This window comes from Arvicanthis niloticus, chromosome 14 (genome assembly GCF_011762505.2).
Source record: "Arvicanthis niloticus isolate mArvNil1 chromosome 14, mArvNil1.pat.X, whole genome shotgun sequence".
NCBI lineage: Eukaryota > Metazoa > Chordata > Mammalia > Rodentia > Muridae > Arvicanthis > Arvicanthis niloticus.
The window spans coordinates 25,662,448-25,681,997 of record NC_047671.1 but is presented as its reverse complement, the minus strand read 5'-3'; the positions used below and the strand labels follow the sequence as shown (position 1 = coordinate 25,681,997).

General features: G+C 40.3%; 1 protein-coding gene across 4 annotated transcripts in view; it reads right to left on the bottom strand.

Annotated features, from left to right (window-relative positions):
- The window catches only part of Piezo2 (piezo type mechanosensitive ion channel component 2), a 368,801-nt gene that overhangs the window by 264,910 nt on the left and 84,341 nt on the right, over nucleotides 1–19,550 (bottom strand). The window lies entirely within an intron of this gene.

Here is a 19,550-nt window from a genome sequence, read left to right as displayed (position 1 = left end):
AGGTGGTGTGGCCTTGTTGGAGTAGGTGTGTCACTGAGGGTGTGGGCTTTAATACCCTAGTCCTAGTTGCCTGGAAGTCAGTATTCTGCTTGCAGCCTTCAGATGAAGATGCAGAACTCTCAGCTCCTCCTGCACCATACCTGCCTGGATGCTGCCATGCTCTCACCTTGATGATAATGGACTAAACTTCTGAACCTGTAAGCCAGCCCCAATTAAATGTTATCCTTTATAAGACTTGCCTTGGTCATGGTGTCTGTTCACAGGAGTAAAACCCTAAGACAGGGACAAAAGCCTAAGGTTTTGCTTCCCTCTGCAGGGTGCTTCCTCCTTCTCCTCCCTCTAGATTCAGCCATCCTTCCCAGAGACTACTCCATGACCCTCTTCTATGTGGTGGTCCTCTCTTTTCATGACATCTCAAGGTCTTTACTAGACAGGGACACACTTCTCTGCCCATCTTCACTTGGGTCCCACTTAAGAATTCTTTGAAATTCAGAGAGCTCTAGAAGCCCTGTATCAGGAGGACCTGTCTTTTTAAGCTGGGATGTCACTGTCCATTTTCTTGATTCAGGAAGATACCTAACCCAGACCTGACCCATTCAGGATGACTCCTGGGGTCATCTTGTCTGTCTATGAAAACAAACACCTAGAGAAAGGATTTCACTTAATAATCACTTTTTGATTAACTCTAGTCACCTGCAACATGTACTTATTTCTGCTTTTAGAAAACTCTGGAGAGTAAACTCACAACAGCTTGCTTCTCTCTCTTTTCCTCCACTGGACCATCAGGACCTTATGCAAGCTTGCAATTTTTTTTTGTCTCCAAAATGAAATAAAATAAATTCACACATCATGACTTTCAAAAATAATCTTCATACTTAACTCTGACATTTTGTATGAGAAAAAAAAATAGTGGCCACAACTTGAATGCATCTTGTTTTCATTCATTTGGGCCCACAATCCCTTAAAAATCAGCTAAATTATATAGTGCTGAAGTTTATACTACATTACTACTTTTAACAATGCTCATAGAGACAATATTTAAATTGGTGTAGTTACATCTTTTAATTTTTATCCAAGAGCAAAGTAATAGTATTTAGCCAGCAGACTGACACAGAGGCCAAAACTCAACAAATGTCAAACACAGTGTGTCAAGCTTTTGAACAAGTTGGGAGTTCTCTTCCGAATTCTGTTAGTAAGCAATGGTTCTGGGAGGAGAGAGAATGAGGACACTGTGGTATTGGCTCTGGACTATTTCCCCTCCCATGTGTAGATTTTAATATCTTATCTGTTTGGCTATCAAACACACCCTTATCCTCAGCATCAGACAAGAGTCTCTCTCTCTCTCTCTCTCTCTCTCTCTCTCTCTCTCTCTCTCTCTCATCTCTCTCTTTCACACACACACACAAACACACACACAGTGGACTCTGATTATAAAATGATGGTGGCAGTAATATTGATAAGTATTACCATCATTGATGACCTGCCATGTGTCGAAGCTTTTTATGCATGTGATATCAATTATCTTACCTAATTTATGTGGCCAACTTAGGCAGTGAGATGCTCCTGGGATATCAGGGAGTAAAACCCCAGATGAGCACTGTAGACATCTGTATGTCATCCACTGACTCAGACCTATGACCTCCAGATCTTGGGATTGCATCAGATGCAATTGAAGCTGGGTGGTCTCTTAAGGAGGGAGGCCACAGAAATTTCTGCAGGGGAGTAAATAGCCCTGACTCTGCCACTGGCCCCTCATTTACCTGTGGGTAGATGAAGGTAATTGTGCCTCCTCCATCTGTCCTCCAGCATTTGAGAATACAGCCTTGGGGGGTTTAGCTGCTGCTCTCTCATAGTACAGGGGTATTCTTCAATAGCTCTTGGCTGCTCTGGCTGGCATGTGTTCAAGGACTTCAAATTCTAACAACCTTGGTCTTAAAAGCACAAGGGATAAACATGAATACTTTTGTAGCGATTCTGAAATAAAAGGGATGGATTTGTGTTCATTTGACAGGACTAATAGACTCCAAGCAATAAAAAAAAAAATCCTGAAGGATTTAACCACTGGTGTGCCCTTCGCTGCACACTGCCCCACCAAGGACTACCAAGCACACAGTCTCCTCTCCCAGGATGGTGGAGTCCAATATTAAATGTGTTGCTTGTACAACATATCTATATCCCTGTACACGTGTGTGGTGTGTGTGTGTGTGTGTGTGTGTGTGTGTGTGTGTGTACATACAGATTTAGAGTATTCTAAGATAGAGAGTTACCTCTCCCAGATGATTTCAATTCAAATAAGAAAGAGCTCTGCTGGACTCTGCATCTGAATTACTGGCCGGGGAAGTGGATTATTTGGGCTGCTCACAGCAAGCAGAGAGCAATGGCAGTGGCTTTCTAACTACACAGTACCAAGCACAAAAACCCGATGGCGCTGGTTCTTTCTCCTTCTCGGCAAGGTCAAGAACTTGGGGACAAGAGCTTGAGGAGCCAGTGGCCGACCCACTGTTTCCTCCTCCTTGTGGTCATACACAAGTGAGGAAAGGGATCATATCATTGGGTACTATGGGAATGTTCTCTATGAATCCCAAAAAGCACAGAATTGACATCTCCATGTCTTAGAGATGTGTGGTATTCTAGCGTCATTTTACAGACAAGCAAGTGTCATCTGTTTAGAGGCACAAATTGACTTACTATAGCCCTCGGGGTTTGATTCTGGATTAACTAAAACCTAAAAGCACTAGGGTTCTAAAAGTGGCTAGTGATGGTCATCTTCTGTGAGACAGGAAGGCTACTTCGCTCCACTTGCCACAGAAACAGCGGAGGTCCACACGCCTTCTCTCTACTGTATGTTTGCATTTAGAAGGTGATTACCATCTAAGTTAGCAAAATGTTGACTGGGAGAAAGTGGTATTTGGTCATGGCTTTTGACAGCACACTGTAGAGACACTTCCCATGACAAATGTTGGATGGCTGGAAACCGTCTCAGATGTTTAATGTCAAAATAACAGGGCGTCAGTCTTAAAACAGAAACTGTATGAAAGTCAGATATGGAAAGGCAAAGCCGGAGAGGCACCCTTTCAGTCACGTGACCCAGTCACGCCACTCTCTGGTTGCTCTCCGAGGAAGTTCAACTTTGATTTACAGTTTATATACCCTGTGATGAGCCGTAAGACGCTTAGGATGCGCCCTGTAACAGTACACATGGACACTGAATGTTGAAAATGTTCAAAGGCTGACAAAGGCACACTTCTTCCCAGCATCCCACCATAGATACTACCTGCAGGCTTTACCCTGCAGATTTATAATTTAGTGACTGACGAACCTAAGCCAGCACTTTGATGAGTTGAGCCAAGAGGTAAAAATGTTCATATTCCTTTATTTGGAAACTTTAAAAATCCAGTGGCTCTTATAGTGCTACGTTTGTCAGGTGTCCCATTTTACCTAATGCTGGTTATGAAAATTTCTGAAGGAGTCTGCCGCCGCCGCCAGTGCCTGGCTCAGCCCACTGCTCCACCAAGCACATGTCCTCTACCAGTGCAGCACAGTCCCAAGTTTCCGTCACACACTGGGACTCAAAAGAGGAGTAGCATTGTTTTCTCTGAACAAAACTGAGGAAGGAAAGCAGTGAAGTGGCTCAGTGGGTGAAAGCATCTGCCGCAGGAGCCTGACAACCTGAGCTCAGGCCTGATGGCTTGAGTTGAAGACCTGAAACCCGCACTCAAAAATGAAACAACATAATAAAAGAATAAACAGTCGGATGGGGTTGTACACATCTATAATCTCTTAACGCACACTGAAAGGTGAGAGGTGGAGATGGGAAGCTCCAGATAACCTGGAGCAGACAGCACAGCAGCAGTGGGGGAGGAAAGTGGGAGGAAGGAGGAGAGAACAGAGTCCAGAAAGCTGTCCTCTGACCTCCATATGTATACCAGAACATACAGTCTCTCTCTCTCTCTCTCTCTCTCTCTCTCTCTCTCTCTCTCTCTCTCTCTCTCTCTGTGTGTGTGTGTGTCTGTCTGTCTCTCTCTCTCTCTCTCTCTCTCTCTCTCTCTCTCACACACACACACACACACACACACATGCACACACACACCCAAACACACACCACAAACACATAAACACATGTGCACACACACACACACAGGCACAAAGAATAATAATTAAATGTGTTTCTAAAATCTGGTGAGAAGTCCAGGTGGTAGTGGTGGGTGCCTTTAAATCCAGCACTCCAGAGGCAGAAGCAGGCAGAATTCTGAGTTTGAGACCAGCCTGGTCTTCAGAGAAACTTCCAGGACAGCCAGGGCTATGCAGAGGGAAAAAAATCCTGTCTCAAACCAAACAAAGAAAGCAAAACAAAACAAAGTGTGCACTCTCCTGTGCACACACACACACCAAAAAACTGGCAAAACAAAAACGTTTAAAGAAAGCCAGTGACCTTACAGCCACTCTTATTAGGTCACTATTAACTTAAACATAGTTTTCCCAGAACTGCTTCCACAGATTATTTTAATGACCCTCTCACCACTACATAGTACTGGAACCAAAACAAATATAAAGACCATTATACACTTAAAAAATGAAATCCCTCCACTGAGTATTAGACACTTAAAACTAAAGTGGAAACTTCTAGTTTCTTTGAAAAGTTATGTTAAATGATGTTTTGCTGGGGCACACAGGTGAAAGGATGTCTTGCTAAAGTAAACAAGTGAAAGATTGTTTCCCCGAAGCAGACACAGGTGAAAGGATGTTCTGATATAGCAAACAGGTGAAAGGACACTTGATGAAGGAGTATGAACATGACCCCGCAGACAGTGGGGGATGAGCACTGAACATTGGTTTGGTTTGCTCCGCCTCACTATTCTTCGCTAAAGACACACATGTATTGGTTTGCCTTACATAGCATTGCTGAGCTCAACCTGTGGTAATGCTGCCATTGAAGGAAACTCACCCAAGAACTCGTGAGGTTCCTGTGTCATCCTTAGTCCAGTTGGTGAACCTAATGGGTTCTTCAGAATTAAACTACAGCTGCCTGGTGTCTGCTGAAAGGACTGTCCATGCCTGGCCTTCCTAAAGGACTGGTCTTCAACTGCTGGGTCCTAGTTGTGTTTGCTACAGAACTGAACTGCCGCCCTAGAAGGTCAAACGTGCCTCCAAAGAACTATTGCTGAATAGGTCCACTTCCCCCCATTCTAACAACTTTTCTCTTCCGCTACATCTGCTGGGTGGTGGACTAGAGGAGGGGTCGAACCCTTATTAAAGGTAGGTTTCAAAAAAAAATGTATGCTTCCACATAACCGTTTTAAGTTGGTGCTATGTGTTCACCAGATCTCAACTTCCAGATTGGCAGGAGTTGTGAAGGAAGTTAGCGCCTTTTGCTCCCTGGAGAAGAGCATGCATGTGTCAGTTGCACAGCAAGGCAACTCGCTCTAGAGCAGCAGTACTCACCCTTCCTCATGCTTCAACCCTTCATTGCAGCTCCTCATGCGGTGAACTCCCCACCACCACCACCATAAAACTATGTTGTTGCTACTTCACAACAGTAAGTTGACTACTATTATGAATCATAATGCAAATATCTGGCATGCAGGATATCTATTATGTGACCTCCCGTGGGGTCGTGATCCACAGGTTGAGAAGCATTGCTCTAGAAACCAATGCAGCCATGCCTATGTGATGGGGATACAGCGTAGGGCAGCTCAGCGCCACTACCTTTATAAGTGGACATACATTGCCCCCATATGCTACTCCCAGAGAAGGGAATTCACTGGCTTCTTACTGAGAAGAGAACAGTACAGCAAAATACCTTGACTAGAAACAGGAAGTCACTCTTACCTCTGAAGAAATTGTCTGGAGAGCACTGGAGAGCATACTCTGATGATTAAGTCATGATTCTCCAGAATTGTCTTCAGGAAAGATATGCTAGCTAAATGATTCACATAACGGTGAATAAGTTAAAGTCCATGAGTAGGGTATTCTGACCCCAAATAGCTCAGCTGCCCTTCCTCCAGGGAGCATCAAATAATGCCCAGACTCCACGTGTTTGTCCAAGGGCTTGGCTTGGTCTGTTTTCTGTTGCTAATAGCACAAAGTTGCATACAGGACAAGTTATAAACAAAGAAGTTTATTTTGGCTTCTGGTCTGCTTCAAGGCTGTGGGGCTGCATCTGGGGAAAGCCTTCTTGCTGAAACTTCTTAGGTGGAGATAAACTGCATACAGTCACTACCGGCAAAGTCCTCATTCAAGACACTACTTGGTCCCACTGCTTAATAAATAGTGGTAGGGATGAAGTTTCTAAATGAGTTTCAGGGATGTATAGCACCCCCCAAATATAGAGGGACATGAAGTCCAAAGCCCTGGTAGTTCCTGTTTATGCCTTTTGGAGAAAGGCCAGTGGCTAAGATGACCTGTCCCACATACAGGGGCACTTAATCTGCTGCAGCCACTGGGATGATTCAGGGTCTTCTAGAGAGAAAGAGAGAGAGAGAGAGAGAGAGAGAGAGAGAGAGAGAGAGAGAGAGAGAGAGAGAGTGAGTCTGCGTCTCATCCAGGGACTCCAATCAAACTGGAGGTCCAGGTCAAAGTTCTCGATCATTTCAACACGCCCCCAGGAATGAGAACCTTGGCTGTCCATAAATGATGTTCTTTGTTCTCTCAGAGGCCTTAAATTCTATTGATGCCAAAGGTAACAAAAAGCAAAACCAAAACCAAAAATACAGTTTTTCCTATTTACAGCAGACGCTATAAGAATAAGTATGCTTCCTGGGGATGAATCAGAAAATTGATCCCAGTGAGAACATTGAGAATAGCCGCCTTCCCAAGAAACCTGATTAATGCATTTTATCCCCAGTATCCAGAATTTTGTGCACCAGCGCTTCCTTCTTGGTCTTGGCTGCTGAAATACTTGTAGTGCTGTGGACCCGCCTCAGATAAAGCTGTCGGGAACTGGGACTAATTTTACTCATGGAGAAAAGAATCATAAAGATGAAAATAAAACTGAACTAATTTGATAGCTCCCCGAGACTAAATTATTTGAAAATAACAAGTATCTGCAAGGCGAGTCAGGGCTGTGCTCTGTCCTATCATTGGTAATTGAGAAAGATGACTCAAAAAATCATATAATCATAATACAATAAATAGATGTTCTCATCAAACTCAGAGTCTGAACTTTTAAAAGCATTGTTGGCCTTTAGCTTTTAAAATAAAACCTAGTATTGTGGACGTCAGTTTGTGACTCTTAACACAGGCAGTTACATGTGTACCACAACTCACAATGTCTGTTTAAAGACCGTGCCCTAGAAAACACGACAAACAAGAGGGAACAGGAAGCAGAGATGAAGGTTTTATTGGTAATTTATCAGTCTGCAAACCGCTTAAACTGAAAGGCCATTACTGAGCTGTCCCGCCACATATAAAGACGGAATGCAGTCTTGGGAGATACGATCCACACTTGTACAAACTTCTGAGCAGTCGGGGCCAGGTTAGGAGTGCTAGGCTGTGACTGAAGCAGAACTTTTTGTTCTACAGAGGCCACGAGAGCCTCCAATGGACTAGGATGAGAGGGAATTTGACAAAAAGCTGTTTCACTCTTCCCTTTGTGTTTGTTTCCCAAAGGCTTCTCTGTTCTAGGCCTCCTTCCAAAGACCCTCTGCTCACAAATGCATTGGAAACAACAGGTTCCTTCTGGCAGGTGGGCCAGCGTGACATCAAGAAAGACAAGAACAGGCCACTGCTCTTTGTGGGATTCTTCCAGGATCATTCTGGACTAGAACAGTACCAGATTCAAAGGATGACCATAGCCAACCGTTTCTTACATGTGATAGAGTATGCAAAACTTTGGACATTTCTATCCCTAGTAATCTTGTTAAACTCTAGATATTTTCATAAAAATAAAAAAAACAAAACAAAACAAAACAAAAAAAAACAAACAAGCAAAACCAAAAAGTTTGCTTCCAAGTATGACTGCCTCCAAGTCAAAGACACACCTGGTCTTCTGATTTGAATAAGACTGACAATAAGAATCTGAATGTCTTCTTTTTAAGCACATGAATACACAGAAAGAGAGAGACAGAGACAAAGATAGACAGAGTAAAGAGAGAGATGGAGAGGGGAGAGACAAAGAGACAGAGGCAGAAAGACACAGAGGGGAGGGAAGGAGAGACGGAGAAAGAGACAGAGACAGAGACAGAGAGAGATCCATGCCAGATCTGAGACTGACTGTCATACTTATTTTTCTTAGCTGTTGGATCCTCTTAAATGTACTTAAGCAAAATCAGTGTCTGTACCTTTCTCTGGACTCCAGTTTCCAGAACCACTGTAAGTGACAGCCGTGAAACTCATCTCAGCTGTGCCTATGTTCACGCCGGTCTATCTGCATGCTATGTATTACTTGCAGGAGAAAACCACAGGCCTACAAACTGCTTAGCTGAGCGGTATTATTTCTAAGTTGAATTTTCCTTTCTCAGTGTTTAGCCCAAGATCACTCAGCGACAGAAAGCTAAAAGGAAGTTCTCCCTCGACAATTGTAAGTAGGAACCTTTATCTGCCCTTATCTAAGCCGTGGCAGAGTTGAGGTTCAAGGCCAGCCCTTTCGTTTACTTATCTTGGGTATAGTAAAAAGTGAGGTCTGTGAGTGAGAATTCTGGTGCACACGCTGACCACCGCCGTGGTGTGCGGGCACTCAGGCAGGATGACAGCAGGATGCAGCATGGTGGTCAGGAAAGATGACTGGAAACAGGGGCAGTTGAAGTGCCTCACTCTCTTATCATGGGACCTCAGGAAGATTATGCTAATGATCTGAATGACAGTCTCTTCCCTGGTAGAAATGCAAATGCAAACAAATTAACAAGCACAAGTAAAATTAGCTCCGTACAAAGACAAAAAGGGGCATGGTAGGAATTGTAGCTTTGAATCCAACCACTATAGTCTTGACTGGGGTTAGGAGTCAGAAATGTCTTTAAAGCAAGTAACTGACAAGGCCGGTTGTTCATGGCAGACCTAATGGACAAAGTCGGTTTCAACAACCAGATACACTTCCTCCTTTGCTCAACCTAAAGCAGAAGGGAAAGGCAGGGTCGGGAGAGGTGGGGCTGCAGTGAAATAATAAACTGGGACTCACTAGCCGGACAGTGCGGAAGAAAGGAGAAGGAGACAGCAGAATGCATTGTGCAGCCAGTAACATGCTGGCTATTAAAGAGAGGGCAGAAAAGACCAACAGCCAACGTACTAGAGACATCATTTTAACGGGTTTCTTTAGAAAACAGTCTAGTCAGAGCAAGGTTTTGGTTACAGTGTGTCAGTGGTGACTGTCTCCTTTCCAACAATTAAAGAAATGTCTGAATTCCCTTGACTTCCTCCCCTCCTTCACTTGCCTCATCCCACCCCTTCAATTGGATTTAACTACACCCTCTACCCTTTCTCTCACCCCCACCCCCACACTTTCCATCAGTGCCCTCAGGACTGAAAACCTATTAAAGTAAGATAAAATATTGACTATGCTAAGACCCACCTCAGGATAGATCTCCCTGATAAATTATTCTTTAAAAGGCTCGTTCCAAGCGCATACACAAAGGCTGCTTTTTAACTGAGAGTGGGAACAGGTTTCGCAGCAACTGTACTCCATCAAGTTTAATATGCAGACAACACCCTCTTTCTCAGGGAAAGTTTGAGAACACATCCAGAGCTATTGTTGGCTATGTACAATCTAAAACTGGGTCTTTTTTTGTATTCGATATTTTATTTAAAACCAGGTCTTATTATGAACTATTCCAAACCAAATTCACAATTTTTACTAGCTCCTCAGCATTCATGGGAAGTCTACCTGTTTGCTGTAAGCCATCAAATTTAGCTATTTATGCTATTATTATCATTGGAATATTTTACTTATTCATTTAACATTATGTTAAATATATCATAATTGAATGGTTGATTTTTTGAGTATATATAGCTATTGTTGTATTTACTTATATGACTTTATATCCTGTGCTAGTCTGATCGCTGTAACTGTAACTGAATAGTACCTAAGATGCATCAACCTGTTGGAAAAATTCATGTTTGTCTGACAGTTTCAGATACCTCATCTCATGGTGGGTTCGTTCCATGCTGAGGTAGCACACACAGGAGGGGATATAGGAGAAACTAAGGGGACCACCAGAAAGCTAAAGTAGAAGCAGATTGAGTTCCTAGTAGTTCTTCGAGGTCAAGGACATATTCACATGACCTAACTTCTTCCAACTAGGTCCCACCTGCTGAGTTCTGCTACTTTTTAATACTCTCCCAGGCTAGCAGCCATGCCTCAGCAAAGCCTCTAGAGACATTCCAAATTCAACATATGGAATATCCTAAGACCCTCTTAGAAAACCCTCCACTATAGGATGAGAAGTTGGTGAGCAAACTCATGAAATGTTATTTAAGACAAAACTGGCATCTACTGTATTACAAAGCATTTCTGGGTAGTGAGTAAATTAGTTAAGGAAGTAGACATTTTCTGGCTGCCCGCTGACAGTGTGACAGTTTGGGGTCCGGAGTGTGGTACAATGCCAGGTGATTATTCACAGAGAAAACTCGGAGTTTACTATCATCCAGACACCTCCACATGTAGATCCCTGCTAATGCAATTAGAGCAGTCTGTTCCTTCACGGGTCTTTCCTCCCAGTCTCCCGCATTCTTATTTCACCAGGAAGTCAATTCTGGCAGAAGAGCCGCTTTTCTTTCTAATAAACGGTTTTTCAGAAAATTGAATGCTATTAGACTCCTTTTTGGAAAAAAAAAAATCTTACTATTTCACAATCATAACCCTTGGTGATGCCCACAATAAAGGATCACTTAAAAGTATTTCTTTTTTTCCCCCCTAAACAATTATGAACAAGAAAGGTGGTGAGGTGGGGGTCTGTGGAAGGACTGTTCAGTATCTTGTAATACTATAACAGAACTGTTTTGGACAAAATGGCTCCCTCTGGTGGAGGCCAAATCCTTTGCCTAGTAAAGGAGCCCTTGGAAACCAGAGTACCAGGACCCAGGCAGGTGGGAGAATAGGACAAGATCTGTATCTAAATTCCTGAACAGTTTGGCTACCAGTTTCACTGTTAGCGGCACCAGCTAACACTTTAGAGCAACCTGCTTGAGATCCCAAACAGGGCTGTGTACCAAAACCACACAAGATCAGAAATCCAGGCACCGGTAGATTATACACTATGACTCGTGACTTTTCCAAATCCAATCACAAACCATATCATCAAGAGAAATAACTATCAAAGGCCAAGCTCCTGAGCTGTGGAAGTCCTTGAAGAGAAGAACAGAAAATGACCTTGGCAGTGTGGCCCTGAGATCATGAATAGACAAAGACACGATTTCAAAGCAAAAGCAGCATTATGGAATCCATCCTGTGTGCCAGACTGCTCCGTTCATTGTTTTCAAAGGTCAGTGGGTTTTAAACTAAATAGCTGGGACTGCAGGAAACAGCAGCGTTAGTCATTGTTTATCTTAGCATCTTATCTCCCCACATCTGTGGTCTTCGGTGTTTAGACTAAATCCACTCCAGTTGTTCCTCTGTATCAATGGTATGGGTTGTCTTAATGTGGGGAAAACACAACAAACTCTATTGCTTTACATGTGCTGCCTTAGCTGAGGAGTGTTGCTTTTATAGATAGCATTCTGGGACTGTTAGAGATTCAATGGCCAAGTTGAGAGAAGAACTAGCAGAAGAGAGGAGAACAGAGTCAGAGCTGGTACAGGTTCTTATTCTCAAATGCAAATGCTATTCTAATGTGAAAAGTTGAGTGGAGAAGTCTATAAGGAAACCATCAACTTGTTATTTTTTTTAACCTAAACCCTCCAAAATAATGGCATCTGCTCAGCCAATAACCATATTAATGCATAACCCAGCTACATTAAAAACATCACCTAAAACTGAGCAGAGCATGACACTGACTTTGCGGATAACAGCCATGGCCCAGCTGTTGTCTAGAGATCCATCCTCCTGAGCTGCTGAGTTGCTAGTATTTGTAACCAATTACTCTTACTTTACACACCTACACATTAGTTTGTACTTCTCTATGAAAGACACCAGCCCTCCACAGCAGTTTGAGGGAGATATTAAAGGACACTTTCAAACCACCCTCCCTTAGAATTAGGAATTAAAGTCAACTGTAGTCATGCCTGAGAGTGATACTGAGATAAGATCCCCTAGAGGACAGACTCTGTCTCAGTCCATGCACCATCCTGAGAGTTGAGGAGGATGTGCATACTCAGAGAGGCAGGGTCAGCATCTCATATCTGCACTCCTGCTTGTTGGGGCCTGGCCTTATGTACTGTTTATGTATAATCCCACTGACTCTGGTGACCATGTTTAAGATGGGCAGTGTGGGTGGAGGGAGTTTTGCTGACTTGCCAATGCAAACATCCTAAGGCTCACAAAAAGACGACCACACAGTCAGTACCCCACAGACAGAACACTGATGGCTGAGCAAATCTGTCTAAGGCTAACTAGTTCAGAATGAGGCAGAAGGCAGGATGACAATGTGAGGCAGGATGTCATGCTTGGGTGGGTGACATGTCATTAATTGCTCAATAGGAAACTATCTGTCCACTAGAGGCAGAATTGTTGTCACCCCCTAGAATAAGGCTGCTTGATGGGTAATTTGCTCAGCTGTGCAAATCAGACACAGGGTGCTGCAAATAAAACCCATCATAAGATGCTGAGCATTTTGGAAAATGCCACTGGGTACCTCAGGGTTATCAAATATCTCAGGGACCTACCAACCTCCTAAGACCAGAGATAGAAAATACGTCAAGAAAGAATCTACTATTAAATGATAAGTTTTATCAATAAACTCTGACATGTAAATTAGTTTCACTAAAACACCATTTTAGCATGAACTGTAGGGAAGATGTTCCAACACAAGTTTAATGAGCTAAGTATCACCCAGCCCTGATCACAGCCTCAGTATTGTTTTTTTAAGCTGGCATAGGGTATCTGTAGGAAACAGCTCCTGGTCTGGACAGGTATTTTGCAATGGATTGAAGAGTGATGCCTGCAAAAATTCTCCCCCGAAGCCCAGACTAAGCCAAATAAATGATGATTTGAAAATGAGGGAATCTCTTTTCCTTATACATGCAAACACATACACACAAAGAGGGGTCAGAGAAAAAAATAAAGGTCATGCAGTTTTTTTAAAATGCATGATCTTATATTGTAATATAGATACATTCCATGCAGTTGTGACATCAGTATGCTAAAAGTTAATTGTTTGAAATCCAAAACCCAAGTTTTGCTGACCATGCAGTATTTTATCTGGCAATTGAAAATATTAGATACAAACCTATATTATAGACTATGTTTATGAGCTATTTTGGAGTTCATTTTCTGAGTATACGAGATAAACATGATTGAGAGAGAGTAACTCTATAGAGTAAACAAGCATCGGACATAAGAAAATGTCATGAAATCCACGGCATAGATAGATCCACTTTCTCCAGGAACTGGCCTGTGTGCTGCATACACTTCCTGTATAGAACGTTAAGTAAAAATGACTCTCCAATATATTAATATTGACATTTCCAAGAGTCCTGCTAACATTACCCCCAAGTCTTTTCATACTTTTCATACAACATACTTGAAAATTGGAACAGGGCCTGATCATACAGAACTGTAATTCTGGCTAATGGGAGGCTGACGGAGGAGAAATATAAATTCAAGGATAGCGTGGGCAATTTAGTAGAAAATTTCACTCAAAAAGTGAAAAAGTGGGCTACCTCAGGGGTAGATCACTGATGTAACTCTAAGACTGTAACAACAAGAAAGATGCAGAAACGTAGGGGGAAACTCGACCTAGGTAGGCTTCAACTTAGCAAGTGTACTTTGGGGTATTATTGTAATAGTATAAGAAATAGTGAAAGTAAAACATCTTTGTGGAATGTGAAAATAAAACTCTATCTTAGTTACTTTTCTATTGATGTGAAGAGATATCATGACCAAGGAAACTTATAGAAGAAACAGTTTATTGGTGACTTACAGTTTCAGAGGGTTGGAGTCCATGGCTATCATGGCACTGGAGCAGTAGATGAATGTGTACATTTTCAGTCCATAACTATGAGTCAGAAAGCCAACTGGGAATAGCATGAGTCTTTTGAAACCTTGAGCCTGCCTCTAGTGACATACTCCCTCCAAGAAGGCCACACCTCCTAATCCTTCCCAAACAGTTCCATCAACTGGGGACCAAATATTCAAATACATGAGCTGATGGGGGTGATTCTCATTCAACCAAGCTCATGAGTATTAAATTAATAACAATTTAAGCATTGAAACTATCAAGGCAGGTAGGAGATCCAGGATGATAAATGGAAGACAAGACCTGCTGCTAGGTCTCCAGGGAATAAACTGAGGAAAGTCAGATGACAGCTTTCACATGAGGTATCTACATGTATTATGGTAGCAACTCAAACCTCTAGTCTGACATCAAAGTGAAAGATGGAAACTTAAAAAGCAGAACAGAATAAATACAGTCTATCTCTCTGAAAGACCAATTCAATCTGAGAGCTCCTGGCCACCCAGTGACAGAAAGGGAGTGACCAGACCCATGCTTAAGACAGAGAACCTCAGCAGCTTGGTGCTGACTCTCAGCAACAAACATGTTAAAAACAGCATCAGAAGGAAGGGAGATACCAAAAGGAAACCACCTTTCCCCTAGGTCTTTGGCAGGAGCAGCACTGAGAAACTATTGTTTTTCTTTGTTTTACTTTTTAACTGGAGAGGAGAGGGGTTATTTCATTATACAGCTTATAGTCCACTGTGAAGGGAAGCCAGGACAGGAATTCAAGCAGGGTGGGAGGAACTGAGACAGGAATCATAACAGAGGCTATGGGGGGATGTTCAATCCTGGTTTGTTCAGTTCACTTTCTTCTTTTTATATTAAAAATAGATTTTTTCCATACAATATATCCTGATTACAGCTTCCACTCTCCCAACTTCTCTCATTTCCTTTCCACCGCTCCTCCATATGGATCCACACCCTTTATGTTTCTCATAAGAAAACAAAGGGGCATTTAAGAAATAAAAATATAATAAAATAAGATAAAACAGAAACAAACAAGTCAGATTGGGAGAAACAAACAGAAGATAAAAAGAGCCAAAGATAAAATAAAAACCACAAGAAACACATATACACGCAGAGACAAACACATTCACACACACAGGAATCCCGTAAAGACATAAAACTGGAAGCCATGATATATATGTATCTTATAAAGACTGTAGCAGCAGCAAGACACCACTGCTGAGTTGCCAGCTGGGTGATCCTAGACAGGAGAAGAAACTTGGCATGAGAACCATGCACAGAAATAAGTAAGTTGGAAAACTATTAAGAAACAGAGTCTTCAGGGAATGCAGACACCGGTTCTAACATCAGAAAGCACAGCCTACAGCAGATGTCCCCATCTGTAACCAAATCTCAACTTCACAAAGGATGACTCAAAGGCCACCAAAGGGACACTTGTGACCTGGTCTGCAAAGGACTGCGTAGGCATCTGGGAGCCTGAGAAGCAATGCTGAGAATTAATCTACATTCAGGGAGCTGAGCTTCATACCCTGAACACATACTTAGCAAAGCAAAAAGATACCTAAATGCCGTTGTAGTCTAGCCCCTCTTTAACACTGTAAGCATATCTACTGAAAAATGATGGTGATTTAAAAAAAAAAAAACCAACAACCTATTGCTTAACCCAAAATGCACAAGTTCCAAACCAAAATTTATAAAGCATGAAAAACAGAGGAAACATGAATCCTCTGTTTACTAATTTACTAATGCTATGGTAATAGCAACCAATAAGAGTGAATGAGATGAAATCCCAGACAAAGAATTCAAAAGAGTGGTTATAAATGTGTTCAAAGAAAAGAAGGAATATAAATGTTTTTTTTTAATTATAAAAGATACAAACTGTGAAAAGAATCTGAAGCAACACAAATAGCTGGATGAAATAAGAAGTCAATGAAGGACAAGAAAATATATATATATATATATATATATATATATATATATATATATATATATATATATGCTTGGAAGACAGTCTCACCATGAGAGTGGATCTAGAAGGAGAGATATCAGGACCTGAAGACAAGGGAGAGGAGTTAGACTATTCATGTGATGATTAATAAACAAAAGTTGCAAAGAAAACATTAGAGATCTGTGTAATGTGATGAAGAGACCAAATCTATGGGTGGTGGTCATAAAAGTAGAACTTCATGCTAAAACCATAAGTATTTTCAATAAAGTCATAGTAGAAATGTACCCAAATCTAAGGAAAGATGCCCATCTTGTACAGGGAACATTTAGAACATAAAATACAGAACTTCTCTACATGATGATATTCCAAAAACATAAAATATATTGGGGGGAAAAGTACACTGAAATCTTCAAAAAAGAAATGCCATGTCACAAAGATAAAACCACATGCATCTCAACAGAAATGTTAAAAGCCAGGAGAGCTGGGAATGATGTGCTCAAGCTCTGAGACACAACTTCTGACCAAGGCTACATGTGGTAAAACTATCCAACATAATTAAAGGAGGGAGTAAAAGCTTTTTATAATAAAAATAAGATAAAGAAATTTATGACCATAAAACCAAGTACATTCTATAGAAGATGCTTGAAGAAACTGAAGCCAAAGATAAACAGATCCACGAGGCTACATAAAAAAAAAAAAAAAAAAAAAAAAAAAAAAAAAAAAAACACACACACAGTAGCATAGTAGCTTTGCAAGTAAGGACTTCCAAAACACTAAGCTCAATAAAATCAGAGGAATTAATACATATTTTTCAAAAATAACTCTGAATATTAAGGATCTAAATCCCCTGATCAAAAGACACAGATTAGCCTTGAGGAAGTCCACTTCACCATCAAAAGCAGACACCATCTTAGGGTAAAAATATGGGGGAAATTACCTAAGCAAATGGGATTAAGAAATAGGCAGGTGTCACTCTTCCAATATATGACAAAATATACTTCAAATGAAGATTAGTCAAAAGATATAAAGGTCATTTGGTGGTGATTAAAAAAAACAATCATCAAGGAAAATTACAATTATAAATATATGAACTCAATTTTATAAAATGCAAACTACTAGATGTAAAGACACATATTAACCCCAACACAACAATAGGTGAATTCAGCAGACCTTACTATCAAGAAGGCCATTCCAAAAACAACAAAAATGAAACAAAACAAAAATAGAAAAACATTTGAATTAAATGACAATTTGATCAAAGAAATGTAATAGATATCTACAGGCCAGTATATCAAACACTGAAGGATGTACATTCTTCTCAGCAGTACCCTCTGAAAATTTACTGTCTCTAAAATATATCACATAATAGGGCACAAAGCAAATATTAGCAACTGTAGAAAACTGAAATAGTTTCTTATTTTCTATATAACCACAATAGAATAGAAATAAAAACAAAATACCTACAAAAATACACAAATTAAAAGAAATTGAAAAACACACTTTAAAATGTCTTTAATGCTTCTAAGTGTAAAACACAATTTTAAAATTCCCTGAAATCCAGCAGATATAGCATATCAAAATCCATAAGATATAGTAAAAGTAATGCTAACTGGAAACTTAACTTCAAGTGTCTACATTTTAAAAAGTCAGACAGAACTCAAATAAGTGGTGTAATGGTGTATCTTAGAAGCCTTGAAAAAAATCAAGAACAAATTATCTCAAAACCAGTAGATAGAAATTGGATCAGGGCAAAAAGTAATAAACCAGAAATGAAATTTTTAAAAATTGATAAAGCATAGAGTTGCATCTTTGAAAATATTTTTAAGGCCACACATTTTTAACCACACTAAGAAAAAGAAAGAGATCCAAGTTAAATTTTTAAATGGAAAGTGAGACACTACTACAGATACCAGTGAAATCCAGACGACCATTAGACATACCTTAAGAACACAGCCTCTCTAATTGAAAAAACTAAATCAAATGGGTGAAGTCTGGGGTGCATCTCACTAATCAAAAGTAAGTCAAGATGAAATCAGCAGTTTAAACAGATCTATGACAAGTAATAACATTGATTTAACAACATAAATACCTCCTAACACCAGGAAGAAACCAGACACAGTGGACACTGTTGAATTTTACCAAACCTTTAAAGAAGAATACTCATTAGTCTCGAATTATTTAAAAAAGAAAGGGCAAGAATGCTACCAACTTGATTTGATTATCACTCTAATACCAAACACAAATAAAGACACACAAAAATTATACCTGATATCCCTAAATATAGATTCAAAAATTCTTAATACAATACTTGCAAACCAAATTCAATAATATATAACAACATTCATTCATCATGATCAAATTGGCTTCATTCCAGAGACCTCGCTATGGTTCAGCACAAACAAATTCATAAATTTAGTATTAATAATCATAGAAATGGACTCAATAGAAATCACATGATCTTATCAATAGGTACAGAAAAATATTTTTGGACAAAAAAAATCCCCTATCTTCTCATTATGATACAATGAGGAGACTTGGAAGAGAAAGCTTATCTCAGCATAATAAATACTGTATCCAACAAACCTAAAGCCGTAATGGTAATAAATAGGGAAAAATTCAAAGCATTTCCACTTAAACCAGCAACAACATATGGTATCCATTTTTCACTCTCGGTCAATATAGTGCTTCAATTTTTAGGTAAAATAGTAAGAGAATTGGGAGAAAGGAGAGACAATTTGGAAAGGAAGAAATCAACATACTCTTTTTTTTTTTTTTACAAATGCATTCCCTACTCAAAGATAAGAAGAATTAATATAGTGAAAATGGTTATACTAGCAAAATCAATATGCCAATCAAATTCAATGTAATCCTCATTAAAATCCCAGTGCCATCCCTTACTCCAAACAAAAATGGGGGAAAGATCTTAAAGTTCATAGGGAAGAGCAGAAGTCCAAGATAGTCAAAATATTTTTGAGCAAAATAAAAAAAATGAGAGGTAGTTCCTAATTTCAAGATACACCACAAAGCCATAGTGACAGAAACAGTATGATACTAGTACAAAAACAGACACATAGATGAAGAGAATGAAGAAGGGACTCACATACAACCCAGGCAATTATGGCTGCATGATTTTTAACAAGAATGACATAAATACACATTGGAGAAAAGGTAACATCGTCAGTGAATGGTAGTGGGAAAGTTGGATATCTACACATAGAACAATGAAGCCAGGTCCTTATTTCTCATCCTGCTACTGACTCTCATCCTAAACACTGACTGCAAAAGAAACATAAGCTTTAATGTAAGACCTAACCCTCTTAAGCTATTCAAGGAAAAAGTAAGGAGAACACTTCAAGGGAAAGGCATATACAGAGACTTTCTGAATATGATAATGGCTGTCCAGGAAATAAGGGCAAACATTGATGAATGAGTTTTTTATTACATGGAAGAACTTCTGCCCAGCAAAGGAATCAGTTAACCAAATGAAGACACAGACAACAGAATAGGGGAAAAAAAATCTCTTCTCAGTGTACATCAGACAGATAATTAATGTC